The sequence below is a fragment of the Daktulosphaira vitifoliae genome, unplaced genomic scaffold (genome assembly GCF_025091365.1).
Source record: "Daktulosphaira vitifoliae isolate Bord-2020 unplaced genomic scaffold, ASM2509136v1 Scaffold_2, whole genome shotgun sequence".
Classification (NCBI taxonomy): Eukaryota; Metazoa; Arthropoda; class Insecta; order Hemiptera; family Phylloxeridae; genus Daktulosphaira; species Daktulosphaira vitifoliae.
In genome coordinates this window covers 4,131,460-4,147,565 of record NW_026099573.1, presented here as the reverse complement: position 1 = coordinate 4,147,565, position 16,106 = coordinate 4,131,460, and the positions used below count along the sequence as shown (strand labels likewise).

The 16,106-nt window shown below is 27.9% G+C and overlaps 1 long non-coding RNA gene and 1 pseudogene across 2 annotated transcripts; both read right to left on the bottom strand.

The window, feature by feature from the left end:
* Window positions 1-1,757: 1,757 nt before the first annotated feature.
* LOC126897330 (uncharacterized) lies at window positions 1,758-2,449 on the bottom strand (annotated as a pseudogene).
* Window positions 2,450-11,404: 8,955 nt separating this feature from the next.
* LOC126898890 (uncharacterized) lies at window positions 11,405-15,703 on the bottom strand. Of its 2 annotated transcripts, none has more exons than XR_007702409.1 (3): window positions 15,598-15,703; window positions 15,269-15,384; window positions 11,405-11,511 (listed from the first exon to the last, which is right to left on the bottom strand). It is a non-coding gene; the product is annotated as an uncharacterized LOC126898890 (long non-coding RNA). The 2 variants fall into 2 exon arrangements; XR_007702408.1 differs by lacking the exon at window positions 11,405-11,511 and adding an exon at window positions 14,568-15,069.
* Between the last annotated feature and the right edge of the window lie 403 nt (window positions 15,704-16,106).

Genomic DNA, 16,106 nt, shown 5'->3' with positions numbered 1-16,106 from the left:
TTCGGCCTTCGTTTGTTTTTGTGCTCTTAATACTTTCACTACGAATACACATATTTTTTTAGTGTTTTCTTTTAAATCATCTTATTACTGTGAACCATACTACCTAGTTTTATCATTTTCAATAATTTGTTTTTTTTTGGTTTTCTTCTTTTGTTGTAACTTTTACAATAAACTACGGCTCACGCCATTTAGAAACTTAATCTTGTGTCGACTATTCATTTAACACTTACCCACTAACAAACAATAAGTATAGTACTTATAACAATATTTTAAAATATAGTAGTAAATAACAAAATTAAAGATTAGAAACAACTCTTTTAACATCAAATTTCATATTTTATAAAACTATTTAAAGAAAAACAGTTTTTAGTCTTTAAGTTCCATTAAAGATAAAATTGTAGATTAATACACTATAAAATAAAGTCAAAATAAACATCTTAAAAAGTATACTAATAATAGTTTTAAAAATAATTGTAAATAACAGAATAATAAAAAGATTAGAAATAAAAAAAACAACTATTTTAGCAATAACTACATAAGTAAGTTATATCAGTCTTCATCTGAGCTTTCTGGATTACCCTCAACCAAATTATTCATAAAGCTTTCATAGTATTGCCTACTGTTAGGATGAATGTATTTCATTAGTGATTTCAGGTCTTGTATCTTTTCTGTTGGTAGTGGTAGTGGTGTAGTTGAAATAGGTTCAAGAACAATATTTGTTTTAACAGATTTTCTTGTACTTTTTCTTTCTAAATGTAGTTCCAAGAATTCTTCTTGGCCAAATGAGTACTTGTAGAACATTACTCCAGGTGAACTACTTCTGTATTGAATCCATTTAATTTTATTCCAAGATACAGTTTCATTTTTATTATTATACTTGCGGTGAACATATGTAGTACTAAGAAGTTTTTTAAAGTAAAAAAATTCTATTTGTACCATTTCTTGTACTTTAATAGGTGGAGTGCGGTGTATCATCCTGATTAGATCTACTTAGTCTCTAGGAACTTCAATGGTTGCTAAATTTTTTTTTTAGTTTTTTCTATAAGTGCATGGATGGAATCCGCCTCCATATGCGTATGACCCGTCTGTAAAAATTTATGATTAATAGTAAGTTGTCTCTGTCTGACCTTACATATGTTCACAACTTGCAATAACATTATAGTCATATAAATATTACGATTTTGTCACGGACAACAGTCACTATAAAAATTAATGATTTCAATATCTTCTTTCACTTCCTCAAAAATGTGTTTGAAAAGACACGATGCAATCTCCTGGCCTCCTCTTGCGGCAATCGTCTCATTCCACAAATAGCAAATAGGTCTTGATTGATCAAAAGTGGTTTCATAAATTGTTAAGTTGAGTGTCCATAGTTGCCTCTTATAAAATGATACACCATTCATTAACATTGGTGTAGGAAGGCATTTTTGCAAGTCGAAAGAAATAGTTGCAATTTTATAGTTAGTTTTACTTAAGTATTTATCTTTTTTCTTTTCTTCATGTGATTCTTCAGCCATTTCTAAATGTTTATTTTTGTCTATCTTTGCAAATTCTCGCGTTTCTTCATCTGTAGTTGATTTCATAATCATATCGTATGTATCACATTGCTGACATGTGTCATTATTTGGTTTTTTAAAAGACATTGAATTCTTCAACAAAAATTTTTCTGTAGATAGCTTCATTAAGAGCAACTATTCCTAAATTTTTACAGTAACTGACATATAATCTATACATTTGAGAAATAGATAAATCGGGGTTCAGATAAGTTTTTTCTGAGTGTGCTCTTGAGTAGTGACTTTCCATAGAAGGGAACATTTTGATGTGGTTACGAATAATGTCTTGTTATTTTCATTAATTTTTTTATGATTTCCATGCTTACCTCTATTGTTAACTTTGCACATACCAGAATTAGTTAATCTTTTTTTTTCAACAGTATACCTCACTTGTTTTAAAGTGACTGATAGGGTATTTAGGAACATGAGTTGACAAACTTTAATATTTTCATTTCTTTTTGAAAGAAAATATAATCTACTATATTTTCTTCTACTCTCCTTGTCTTTATTTTTTCCACTTTTTTATCAGTTTCAATGACAGACGATGCAATAAACTGTTGTTGACTTTCCCTTGGTAAATTGTAATAGTTATTAAAAATTATTTCTCTTTTTTCATTGGAAAATTTTTCAAAACATTTCATTCTACAAGAACATGGCGGTAATAAAGACTTTTTTTTAATAATCTTATTTGTTGTTGTAATATATTCAAAGCCTTATGTTTTTTTTTCTTTTTCAACATTTCTTACCCAAGCTTTAGAATTTGATAACCGTTTTCTAGTTTTTAGACCCTCATTTTTCTTACGTCCTCTTTTTTTTTTTTGTTGCACAAAATCATTTTTTTCTGCATTGGAATACATTGTTCATTTAAAGTTTCACTATTATCATTTATGATTGAAATTGTTTTTGCTCTTCATTTTTTGTAATTTTATGATCAAATTCCTCAATAAGTTTAATTCCTCTTTCTGCTGCATCATTGACAACTTTAAGTTTTTTAATTTTTTCCTCGCCATATTTATAATTAGCTGAATTATTCCACGTGTTGGGATGAGTTTTTAAAAAATCACTATTTTTATTGAATCTTTTAAACATCTTTAGAGATTTTTTACTAATAAGTTTAACTAAAATAGTTTTATCGTCATTATTAAAAATAAATGGAATGTCACCTTTTTTTAAAATTAGTTTTTTGGGGGTCTCAATCTCTTCTTCTATTTTATCTTCTTCATCGAAGATGTCTTCACATAATTTTTTAGTCATTTTCAATTTTGTATCATCGTCTACTCTTTGATCGAATAATGCAAAAGATAAACATTCTTAATTCAAATAATATAAATGATTTAAAAATTTTCTAATTGTAGCTTCAGAAATATCTTTATTCATTTTAGAATATTCATGCAATTTTCTTAAAAATCTGATGTCATTTAAAGGAGCCATTTCACTGTTTGAGGCAGTAAACCAGTTCAGAGCGTAACATTTTATAATAAAGCAATTAAGTTCTGCGAAAGAATTTTCCTCGAGTGTAGTTAACTTAAACTGATTTCTAAATAAGAAAATGTTTAGGCCGTATATACCTTTAGCCATCCAACGTGCTAAATGGTATGCTCCTGGTTTTTTAAATTTTACTCCTTCTGGAGGGACACCCCCCAAAAAAATAATAATTAAAATAAGAAATTCTTTATAATCATCTCGCGTAAACAATAAATTAAGTCTATCAAAACAAAACTTTAAAATTTCATCAATATCATTATTTAAAATATGTCGAACTCTAGCATGAGAAATTCCAGTAGAAAAATCAGTTTTTATAATGGTATCCCACTGATTTTTAAATTTTTTAAATAGCGGAATATCAGGTCCTGACATGACGCTTACTTTACAAATCGTTATAACTGATGATAATATTATTTCGTATATATAATGACGACAACCGAAAAATAATATATGTCGTTCAATTTTCCTTTCTAATAAGGAACAAGCACCATTAAATTTCCCAGTATTAGATGCTGTTGTATCAAAAACAAACGCTTGGATATTATTTATCAATCCCCAGCTATCAATAACTTCATAAATAGCGGAGCATATTTCTAAACCAGTTCCAGCGGATATTTCTGGTACTTCTAAAAGTTTGTCAACTGCATGGGACGTTGCAATTACTGCTAATCTATCGACTTTTTGTCCAATAATGTTACTTAATAATTTTGTGTCCCAATGTATTGTTACAACATCTTTTCCTATACTTAAATAATTTTTTCTTACCTTTTCCTAGTAAGTTCTTCGATAATCATCTCTTGCTTTACGTATAGATGTACGATTAATTATATAATCAGCTGAATCTAATGAAACTGCATCCAAAAAAGCTGTAAGTAAATGGACCGTATCTCTCTCACTTATTTTACACTTATCAAGTACTGTAGCTAATCGTGGTGTTAAAATTTCTTTACGAGCTCGTTTATGTTTTACAACTGTATCAACTTCAGAATTTGGAATTTTTTCTTCATTTTCAAATTTCATTATTGACTCAAAATCATCAATTATACCGTCTCTAATATTTTGAATGTTTTTTTCTTCATTTAATTTTACATGAATATCGCATTCATCAAAATCTGAATAATGTATAATTCCTGTGAAATATAGTATTGATTTTTAGTTTTACTGTCTTAAGTTAAAAAATTAAAAATTGTATGTTTTATTAATTTAATTGAGTTTACCAGTTGACGTAGACGGCGTATTTAAATACTTTTCACGCCTAGTGTTAATCTCTTCTTCACGAGTAAATTTTCGTTTTTCAATCCCACTTAGTTTTCTATCTACTCCCAACATTGAACCTGGACGTCCTTTTTCTCTTTGTTTATTTAAAAATAGCCTATCTTCTTTAATTTTAATCAATTTGAGTGCGTTTTGGTGGGCTATATCAAATAAATCATTGATTTTTTCTAAAAACATATTTTCTTTTTGTTTTAAATTTTCAGAAATTTTTTTGGCATTTTTTGTTAATGATCTCCATTTCTCATACAACTTTTTCAACTTGTCTTTACATTTATGAGGTTCTTGAGTCGGTATTCGAGCTTTCTTCCAAAAAACTTAACATTCTTCTATAACTAGAGCAGCACTTTCGTTTAAATTTAATTTTGGAAATCTCATATTATACATTAAAACTTTTAAACAATCTCCTCTAGATGGTAATTTACTTCCGTGATTTGATGTTCCATATGGCCGATTATAAAAATTTTTTCACTAAGTGGCATTTTAATTAATTAAATAATAAAACCCACCCAAAAAAAACAGTTGTAAAAAAAGAAATAATAATAACATGATTGTAATGAATAAAAATATAATTATAATAAATTATACAAGAGAATTTAAATTTAAATTTAAAGCCAAATAAACATTTTGTCTTAATACAAAACGCGACATAGAAAAAAAATCGATATAATCCATAATACTGTTAGCCAAAGATATAGCTCTCGGGAAAAACGAGGAGGAAGTATAAATATTTTTAGGAAGAAAAATATGAAAAAAATTATATTTTCTTAATACGTGAGTATGTACATTAAAACCAATGTAAGATAATAATTCCGGAAAATAAATAAGACCATTTAATATGTCATTTAGGAACATTATATACGCAACATTTCTCCTCAAATCACAAGACACAATCCCCAATCGTGAAATATGCAACTTGTATAATTCTCTTGAGATGGGTATATTTAATTTAAAGCATAATAATTTTAAAAACTTATACTGAACATTTTCGATTAGACTGGTATATGACATATACAATTGATCCATACTCAAGATGAGATCTAACCAAGGAAAAACAAAGTTTTTAAGGCATTAGTTTTTTTTAAATTTATCGTGCTTCTATTAATAAAACAAAGTATCTTAAAAGTTTTTTAATAAAGGTGTTAATATGGGTGGAAAAATCCAAATTAAAATTAAAGATTATCCCTAAGTCTCCGATAGAGGAAACTCTTGTAAATATATTACCAGTGTTGGGAAAGTTCCTTTTTAAATGGAACTCGTTCCGTTCCCCGTTCATTTTCTAAAATATGAACTCGTTCCAGATCCTAGTTCTTTATATTAAGAAGGAACTTGTTCCAGATACAGTTCCTCCAAAATAAGAACTCGTTCCACTCTTCGTTCTTTTTATGTAACCAAGTTATTAAAAAAATTGTGGCAATGAGATCATGATAACGGACATCAATGATTTTCATCAGCAGTCGAATACAAAACAAATTTGTAGTATTCCTTATCTAAAAGTATTCGAAAATTATATTTATAAGCAGGTAGTAAATGCTAACGACTTGTGTCAACGCGACCAATGTATATTGTCTACATATAAGTTAGAAATAATAAATCAGAAAACCCAAAACCTTTAACATATATTAGTTAACAAGAAACGACGATAATATTCGGTGCATTATTTAATATATGTACACATATATTAAATATTTACTGTATACCTACATGTGAGAATAACTCTATTTATAGTCAATTGATTCATTTAAAAAGCCTACGATCTCGGCTGGGTATATAGGGGACTTCCATTGTCAAAATTCAACTAAAAATACCTTAATATTTTAATGTCTAGATACGAAGAAAACTACACTAAAACATGTTTATAAAAAATTTTAGGAACTGTAATTTCCGTTCGCGTTCATTAAAAAATGGAATTTGTTCATTTTCCTCGTTCCTTTATTTTAAAAGGAAGCAGTTCCTAGCATCGTTCCTTCAAAAAGAACTCGTTCTAGGAATCCGTTCCTTTTGGAACCAATTCCTTCTCAACACTGTATATTACTATTAATCAAATAATTATAGATGATTATATTATTTATTCGGGAAAACGTGATCACACTACACTTATTTATATTTAATGGAAGGTGATTAGCACGACTCCATTCAACAAATTTATCTAAATTTGACTGCAATTTTATTGCATCATTTGGTAATTTAAAACTGAAAATGATTTCACATCATCAGCAAATAATAGAATATTAACTGAGCTATCAAAATTAGATGTTAAATCATTTATAAATAGTATGAATAAGAGAGGACCTAAGTGCGACCCTTGTGGTACACCCGAAGTAACCAAAAAAATATTAGAAATTGAGTTTTATACAGCAACATATTTAGTTTACAATAAAAAAAAAATCAGTTATCAAAATATGTGACTGTTGAATTTATAAAAATATTATTAATTTTTTGCCAATACCCACTAGCTTGGTTTTTTTTCTCATACTTATTTTATTATTTTTATTTAAAAAGTCACATAATACACATATATTCATAACAGATACACATAAATTTTTTTTTTAAGTCTTTATCTTGGGTTATTTCCCTAACATCTGGAAAAGATCATTTTAACACTAGTGTATAAATCTGGAGATAAACATAATGTTACAAGTTATAGGCCGATTTCCAAAATGTCCATGATTCCGAAAATGTTTGAAGCACTAATTACAAAAAAGTTGTCTTTAATTATGACTTCCCTCATTTCTAATAACCAACATGGTTTCAGACCCAATGTCAGTTTCTACAAATATTCTACTTTTTCAGGAGATCCTTTCGAATTTAAATCAATGTGTTCAATTGGACACTATTTATACAGACTTTCAGAAAGCGTTTCCGTAGACATCGCACTACATATAAACCATACAATCTAAGGCGACGAAACTTCGCATACTAATTCCAGACACTGCAGGCTATCAAACGAGACTGCGAACGTGTTATTATCCCCACTACTTCCCGAGTTAGCGAATGGGAGGCATTACTTTTCGCTAGACCCTCGTACTATGAAAATGACATTAAACCGTTTGGATGATAAGCGGTTTATATCAAAAGACCGTATTACTACCTACGCTTACGGTCATTATAAACTACAGTATGCCAAGCTATGGTTACTGCCAATAATTATTAAATAGTATTATATTTTAGTAATGAAAACAGCATTGAAACTAAAGATTTGTAGTTGCATCTTATAAACTAATATAAAAATAATAAACAGATTACAAAAATGTATTATTTTTTAGTAAACAATATTATTATTATTATGACATTAAAAAAATAATAAAAAATTTATTTTAACGAAAATAAATATTAGAATAACATTTTTACGTAATAATTATCATCGTTATTGTCAATAAGTCTGACAAAACGATCTATTATAGTTTGTATATCATTAAAATTAAGCAAAATATGCAATATTTTGAGACAGTATACACATCTTTTGAAATCGCATACTTCAAGCAGTGTGCTTTCATAGCTAAATATTTCTTTATGTGTTGTGACTGATGTAATAGGATGGTTCATTACCTCTAACATTTCTGCACATTGACTAGTATTTGTGTTACACACAAAAATGTAGGTTGACATTGCTCTTCCGTCCATTTCCAGTCTAATGCTAACATTTTTGTAATTGGTCCCTACAAAATTTCTTTTCCACCTACTCATTGTGAATTTAACCTCCTCATAAGTGTAGCGGAAGAAATTGGTTTGGTACTGTGACCCGGCCTAATAAATTTGATAAAAGCCTTAACAAATGACGTCTATAATATTACACTGGTATGCTACACGCGAGTTCACGATTATTATAGACGTTATATTATAGACGTCATTGTACAGCCGTCTAACAAATCTGGCAGAATTGCTGTTCTAACATATGCATTTCTATTACTTCTAACTCCCATGATTTCAGTGAAAATGAATCTCTAAAAGAGATAAAACATGTTGATAAAACAGGTTGGTTCAGGATCTGGTGATAAATCATCATCTAAAAATAAAAAATAAATCATTGTTAAGAAGTTTGTTTATAAAGTTAATTGCTAACATACATACCAACAAAATCCTCACAGCTGTCCTCAATTTCTTCTTCCTCGTAGTCATCATCATCTTCTGCCACCAAATAATCTTCTTCCAACGGATCATAGTGAAACCCGTCTTCATGAACACGTGGTTATATCTGTCCGAATTGTTCAACAAACAACTCACATTCATCTGCTTCAGCAAAATTTTCACTTCAGCAACAACACATTTGCAGACAAAAATCGACTTGATTTGCATGATTTTTGAAGTGTTAGACGTATATGTAATTAATTATTAATTAACTGTCCATAAAATAATAAATCTAATATAATTATCGTACTAAGCATAAAAAATCAAACTTTTAGAATATTTTTTTAAACGAATATGCGTTTTCTAAAGAATAAAATAAAAATAAATAAGTAAAAATCAACAAAATCAGTTATAACGTATTTTTAAGACTTTTACATGTTTTTTACTGTATGTAGTGTCTTTGTAGGCTATTTATTAAGAAAACAACATTGAAATTATTATTTTTGAATTTTTTGTTTAAAATTTTTTTATTTGAGTTTTACTTTTATAATTCTAAGTTAAACAAAAAAAAAGTTATGAGACATAGATAAATTATTTCTATTAAATTTGACTTTTGGACTCAACTAAATAGTCCTGGGTGCACGGGTTAAACTAAACGGATCAGTACCAAATTTTGCACAGCTAATTTTTTTAACCATTAAAAAAAATTAAGGGGTAGCGTAAAAAAAAAAGACATTCGATTTTTAAACCCCACCATAGTATACATGATACACCACTGACCAATAACCTTATAAATAGCAATTCTAGCTCATAGTAAATGATGAGCAAAAAAAAAATATATATATATATATCTAATATGAGCAATACATTTAAACAGAAAAAGGCTCAAAACATTAATGTATAACAAAAAAAATATACGATATCTAGTCTCGGATGGGGCTCATCATACGACGGGGATCCCGAAATGGCTGGTGTCTTGTAAAAGTTGATACATCGTTTTTTAAAAAATATTACATACGAAAAAAAATTAGCTATACACATACAGCAAAGTACCACTTCGGTGGTTTAAAGTGAAGAGAGTCAACCTTTTTACACACCGACGACGATCACGTTTGGGAGAGGGTATCAGTCTACAATCTATAGAATATAAAAAAGATAAAAATATAGAATAATATTAAAATTATACAGATATGAACAGTGGTGGCCAGTGTATTTGTCACATAGGGAACGATTATTAAATTTATAAAGACTATTGTGTGTACTGCGTTCTCCTTGACAGCAACTGTACAGTTCTCTGATTACACGGCCGGATATAACGTACGCGCGCCCATTAGCAAAGCAAAACATATATTTATACCATAAGAAATGAATAGATTTAAAGGTTCATATTATGTCACGTTATACGATAGTTAGTTTATTAATTTTCTATCATGTATTCTCAAGGAAATTTTGTACTCTTTTTTTTTTTTTTTTATTAAACCGTTGATTTATTTCTTTTATAATAAGTACAAGAAAAAGGCTCAGGTTATACTTATTTGGTGGCCCGGAGTAAGATTATTTAATTGGGCCCAAGTAGTGACAACATTTTTCGATGACCATTTTTTTTTTTTGTTCAAAATTAGTTACAATATTAATTTTATTCTATACATTTGATCGAATTTGAGTCATTAATTAGTAACTTAATTTAAAAAAATTGAATTCATTATAATTAAAATTATTATATAAATTTAATTTGTAATAAACAAAAATTAAAAGGTTAAAATAGTAGTAAAGATGTGGTAGAGGATGTAGTATATATGTTAAAATAAAAAGAGGGTAAATATGAAGTGGTATCTCGGGGTCGAACTATATTTATTTATCAAATAATAAAATATCCCTACCTCATTTATTCTTATTCTTGTTTATTACGTGAATTTTTTTAAAAATAAAGCATGCAAATACATATTTACGCTTACCTTTATTTCCTTTTGTAATTGACTAAGTTGGTCTTATGGTGATTTCTTCCTTCAGTGTCAACAATCGTTTAAAGTGTCTTGCGTTTATTTCGATTAATTAGTCTCTCTGTGTATATTAGATTTAGAAAAAGGATTCTCTACAATGGGACCTGCGTCTATTATAATTTGTTACCTTTTAGCTTCAAGGTATTAATTTTACTATGATATTTTTTTTTTGTCTGTATACGCTCAATCTCAGCTCTCGCTGGACCAATTTTGATGAAAAATATGTCAAAAGATCACAAATCGTATCTAGTCAAAGACATTAACCTCAAAATTTGAAAAAAAATTCCTCGTTCCTCGAAAACAGGAGAAATCCCCCAAAAAATTACAAATTTAAAAATCGTTAATTTTCGACATTTTTTCAATTTTTTTTACTTAAAATTGCCATAACTTTTTTAAAAATGACCGAATCAATATAAGTAGGGTAATTTAGAGAGAGCAGAGCCCCCCCCGCCGCCTCACCCATTCATCATCCAATCGGTAGGAGCTAGAGCTCTGTATCATATCATTTTCTTTGGATGTAATCAGTTTTTACTCTAGAACGAGCTTTGTCCAAGTGACGAAACAATGACTTTCTATGCTTTTGTTTTTCTTCCACTTCAACACGGTTTTGATTAACTATTTCTTAAAGAGGTTTCACCAGCAGTGACATATGTGTACATACAAAATTTTCCGATTTCTCAACATTTCTATGAATTAACTGTATTTTATATTTTATGTTTTGTTTAGAGCGTATGATTTCTTTCAACACTTTATTCGACATCTTAATATTAACTAAACATATAGCAGTATGAGTCGTCTTTTTATACTCACGTCATTTTTATGAATATATCAAGCCCACATCGATATCGACCATTGTTGAGGTCATCATCTTTCACTATAGTAATGAAACTATATTCCAACATTATGAACACATTGATTTGAATTCATTAAAACTCATATCACTGGAACAATGATCTTCATAAACGTGTTTGATATTTGTTTCGTCTTGTTTGTACAATATAATCATATTAATACAGTGCAATAAATTGTTGGTCTATGATTCAAATTATTGTTGCAATGTTTTTGAAGACTATCGATGTCCCCGAATATTGCACCACAACCACAAACTGTATCAGACATCATCATTTATACAACTAAATAATGAAAAAATATAGTTTAAAAAACTAAAAAAACACGCTTTTAAAGCACATCGAACTAAAAAGTTAAAAATAATTTTTAAAATAAGTTTAAAATAATTATGAAAAAAAATACTAGTATTATTGTGATAAAAGCGTGGGGCGCTCAATATACGAAAAATATGACACAATGCACCCACGCTTTTATCACAGTAATACTAGTATTTTTTTTCATAATTATTTTAAACTATTTTAAAAATTATTTTTAACTTTTTAGTTCGATGTGCTTTAAAAGCGTGTTTTTTTAGTTTTTTAAACTATATTTATTTTTTACTTTTTAGTTTCATGTTATGATAGTAGTTACTATCAATATCATGGTTGTTACGGGTAACGGGAAATCAGGGTTCGATTCCGGGGAGGGAGTCTGAGAAACGGCTACCACATCCAAGGAAAGCAGCAGGCGCGTAAATTACTCACTCCCGGAACGTGGAGGTAGTGACGAAAAATGACGATACGGAAATCATCCCTCGTAATCGGAATGAATACTTTATATCTCTTAATTAGAATAAATCGTGTTAATATATTAATTTTAATAGTAATTAGAATATATATATTTATACAAATAATGCGACTTAACTACGTAAAAGTATCATGCACTAAGTATAGCTGTGTTTTATGGCCGGGCGGGTCGGACTAACGTTATACCCGAGGTATAAACGGCGGTAGGAATATATATATATATACGTAAGGCGCATTAGACGCGGGCGTTATTGGTCAGTCAAAATAAAAATTTGTTTACATATATATAATATTGATGACAAGCACGCGTGTACGGGTACGATAACTAAAAATAAATTTTTATAGGAATAGTGTACCGTCGTATTGTGAGCGAGGCGTGGGGAGGGGTGAATGCGTATAACAGTCTAGTCTAGACAACGGAATATGCGATAACGCGTGGCGTTTGGAGAGTTACAAANATTTGAGAAATTATATGTATATTTATCATAATTTACATTTTACATATTGCTATCCTATGGGATAACAAGTAGTTAGCCTAGTGGGTAGAGACGTATGTTACGGCACACTGTAAATTTTTATAGGAATAGTGTGCCGTCGTGAGATGAGCGAGGCGTGGGGAGGGGTGAATGCGTATAACAGTCTAGTCTAGACGACGGAATATGCGATAACGCGTGGCGTTTGGAGAGTTACAAACATACATACATACATACATACATACATACATACAGGTGAAACTAATATAAGCGTGTTAAAAAGTATATAGAGTAACATTTCATAGTTTTTTTAAATATCATTTATTATGTTATACTATGAAATTTTTTTTTATTTGACGTAAAAAGTTTATTTTATAATTTTTAAATTATAAAAATAGTTTTTTTATTCATTTTCCTGTAGCTATTATATTAATACTAATGATTGTACCAAAACCTTTTTTTTCTTTTATACTTTATAATCTCTCCACATAAATTAAATAGATTTATTTTTATTATTATATATATATATATTTAAATTTGTAACAAAGTTTTAAGATTACAATGTGAAAATATCTACAAAATCAGATTATAACATTTATACAATTAAATAATGAAAAAAATGTATATAAGGTAGCATTCCACGGTTNAATCGAAGCACGGTTAATCGAGGTTCCACTGTATAAGGTAGCATTCCACGGTTTTTTTTTTTAATATCATTTATTATGTTATATTATGAATAATTTTTATTTTTTGTAAAAAGTACATTTCTCTTTAAATAATAATTAAACTTTCAACAAATTAATTTTCTACAATTAATTAAAATTAATTTTTTNTTAAACTTTCAACAAATTAATTTTCTACAAGCAAAGTAGTACTAATGATATAATCAATTATATGTATAGACTATTATTTTAAAATTATAAAACTAGTTTTTTTTATTCATTTTCCTGTAGCTAATATATTAATACTAATGATTATACTGACATTATTTTCTCCACATAAATTAAATAGATTTATTTTTTACTATATAAAACAACAAAAAACTGAAACTAAAATATTTATTAAATAAACAAGAGGAAAAATAAAAACAGAAAATATTTTTTTGAAAAGGAGGATGAATGAGAGAGGAAAAAAAAAAAGTTTAAATAATTAACAAAATTAAATTTGCTAATAGTATAATGGATATGAGTGGTATTAGGTAAAGGGGAAAGAAAAAAAAAAGCTAAAAATTTTTTTTTAAAGGAAGAAAAAGCTGATTAAGACTTGAAAAAGAAAAAAAAAATGTGTGTGTATATGTTAAGTATTTATGTGTATGAATTTTTTTTTTTTGAAATAAGAAAAATGAAATGTGAAGGGCAAAAAATAACCGATTTTTTTTTATTTTGATTGTAAACTATATTTATTTTATCGGAAATGGAGAAAAACTTTTTATTTGACAATCGCTATACGTTGCTGTAGTAATACTCAATCTATTAATTATACTTCTGTTGGCTTTAATTTCTTTTGAGAAAAAAAAACAATAATATATATAGTAATGTTTAACCACAAAATCAGGCCCGTAGCCACGTACGGGCTAGTACGGGCGAAGCCCGTACAAGCGACCTCCTTGCCCGTACAGAGCCCGTCTAACCCGTCCAAGAAAAAAAAATCTGAAAAAACTGATGTGTAGAAAAATTTCTAGTATTGAAGTTACACAAAATGTTTCGCGTAATATAGTCGGAGCTGTCGGTCAGTGTTGTTAGTGATATTGGTAGCATNTATATGCTTTACCACGTTTTCCATGATATATTAAACATAATTTTTTTTCACTGCTATTAAAATGCTCTATTTCTTCATCGGGAAGAAATATAGATTTTGGTAGACAACCATTTTCCAATCGTGCAATTATGGTGTGTCCATATCTGGTTTCAACAGCTCTCAGCTGTGTTACTGGATATGGACGATCCAATTGTAATGATGACATAGAGACATATTCATTTTTAGCTTGTGATTTAAGTTTTTTTACAACATCCATTTTACTAAAAAAAATTTTTTATTTAACAAAGTAAAAATTCTATTTAAATACATACAAAACATATTTCGATATTTTATTATTTTTTTCATAACTAAAAATGTTGAACTAAAGATCTTATATCAATATTATTTACTCTTGTATTTTTAATTTGTTGTAAATTAATTTTATATGTGGTAAGATTTTCAAAATAGTTAACATCAATCATAAGGTATGTACAGCGAATATTACATTCGGAACATAATATTGTTTTAGCTAATTCTTGCACATCCCTAGCATGTTGAATTAATATAAATTCTTCAACTTTAAAATAATCACGATTATAAAAAAGGATATTGTTACATTGGAAATTTCCGCAACTAATGATGTTGTCTATTTCACTGTAAAAAACTAAAACAGGATAACCTCTTTTGAGGTTATGTATTATCCTAAATTTTTCTAATATATCAATTCTAAACATATCAGGGTATTTGCATATATTCCGATAATTTCGAGATTCACTTTCGACTAAAAGTTCAATAGTAGGTTCTGGTAGAAAATCGAATGGTACAAAAGGATTTTGCGGCATGATAACTAAAATAAAATAATAATAACTTTATTTAGAAAAAAATATCTAGACTTGTTTACCGTTATTCAATAATTATGATAAAACGAATTTTTATTTATAGAAAAATAACTTTTTACGTCAAATAAATTATTAGTAAAAAAATTTAATTTTACTGTTGGTTAATAATCAACTTATAATATTAAAATAACAATTTAAAGAACTTACATTATTTATATATTCCTCAAAATGCAATTGATGCAACAAGTATTTGTTACAGTATAAGTTTTCCATTCCGTCGAAATGCAATTGAAACAGCAAGTAATCGCTAGTGGATATAAAATCTGAAATAATTAACATTTTATTATAATATTCTTTGTAAATTAAGACAATAAAATGTTATAATGTAAATTTATATAATATGAATTCCAATAAATTTGCAAAGATAAAAAACTTTTTAGTTCAATTAAATTGATAATATAAAATTCTTATTTTTTTAAATATATTATGACATTAAAAATAGTATATATAATTACAAAAATTCATTTTATACTTACAGTTTAATTTTTTATCAAACGAAAAATGTAACTACAACAAATTTCTTTGCACAAAATCTGGTTGTTAGAACAAACTACTGCACTCTTATAATTCTTTCGAATGAATAAACGATCCAAGACTTTATATACTTGCACTGATTAAAAATAATGCAATGAAATTTAATTTATGATATGTTCTTCTGTGTTAATGATGAAAATGACAGTTGATCGTCTAATTACTTTTGAAATAGATAATATATTACATTTATGTCTCGTTTTCGCGCATGTTAAGTTCCATGGAATTTTTATTTAAACATATACAGTGTTGTGATAATTAAATAAATTTAACACATTAAATTATATACAATATGCTGTATTGTTATTAGTAAACTCGATATTGTTTATTATATCATAATTTAAATTATAGTAAACAGATAGGGATAATGATATATGGAGAGAGGAGGGTTATTACACTCTCAGCACATCATCCTCATCTATCCTTATGTTTGTGTAAAAAGTACTTGAAAAAT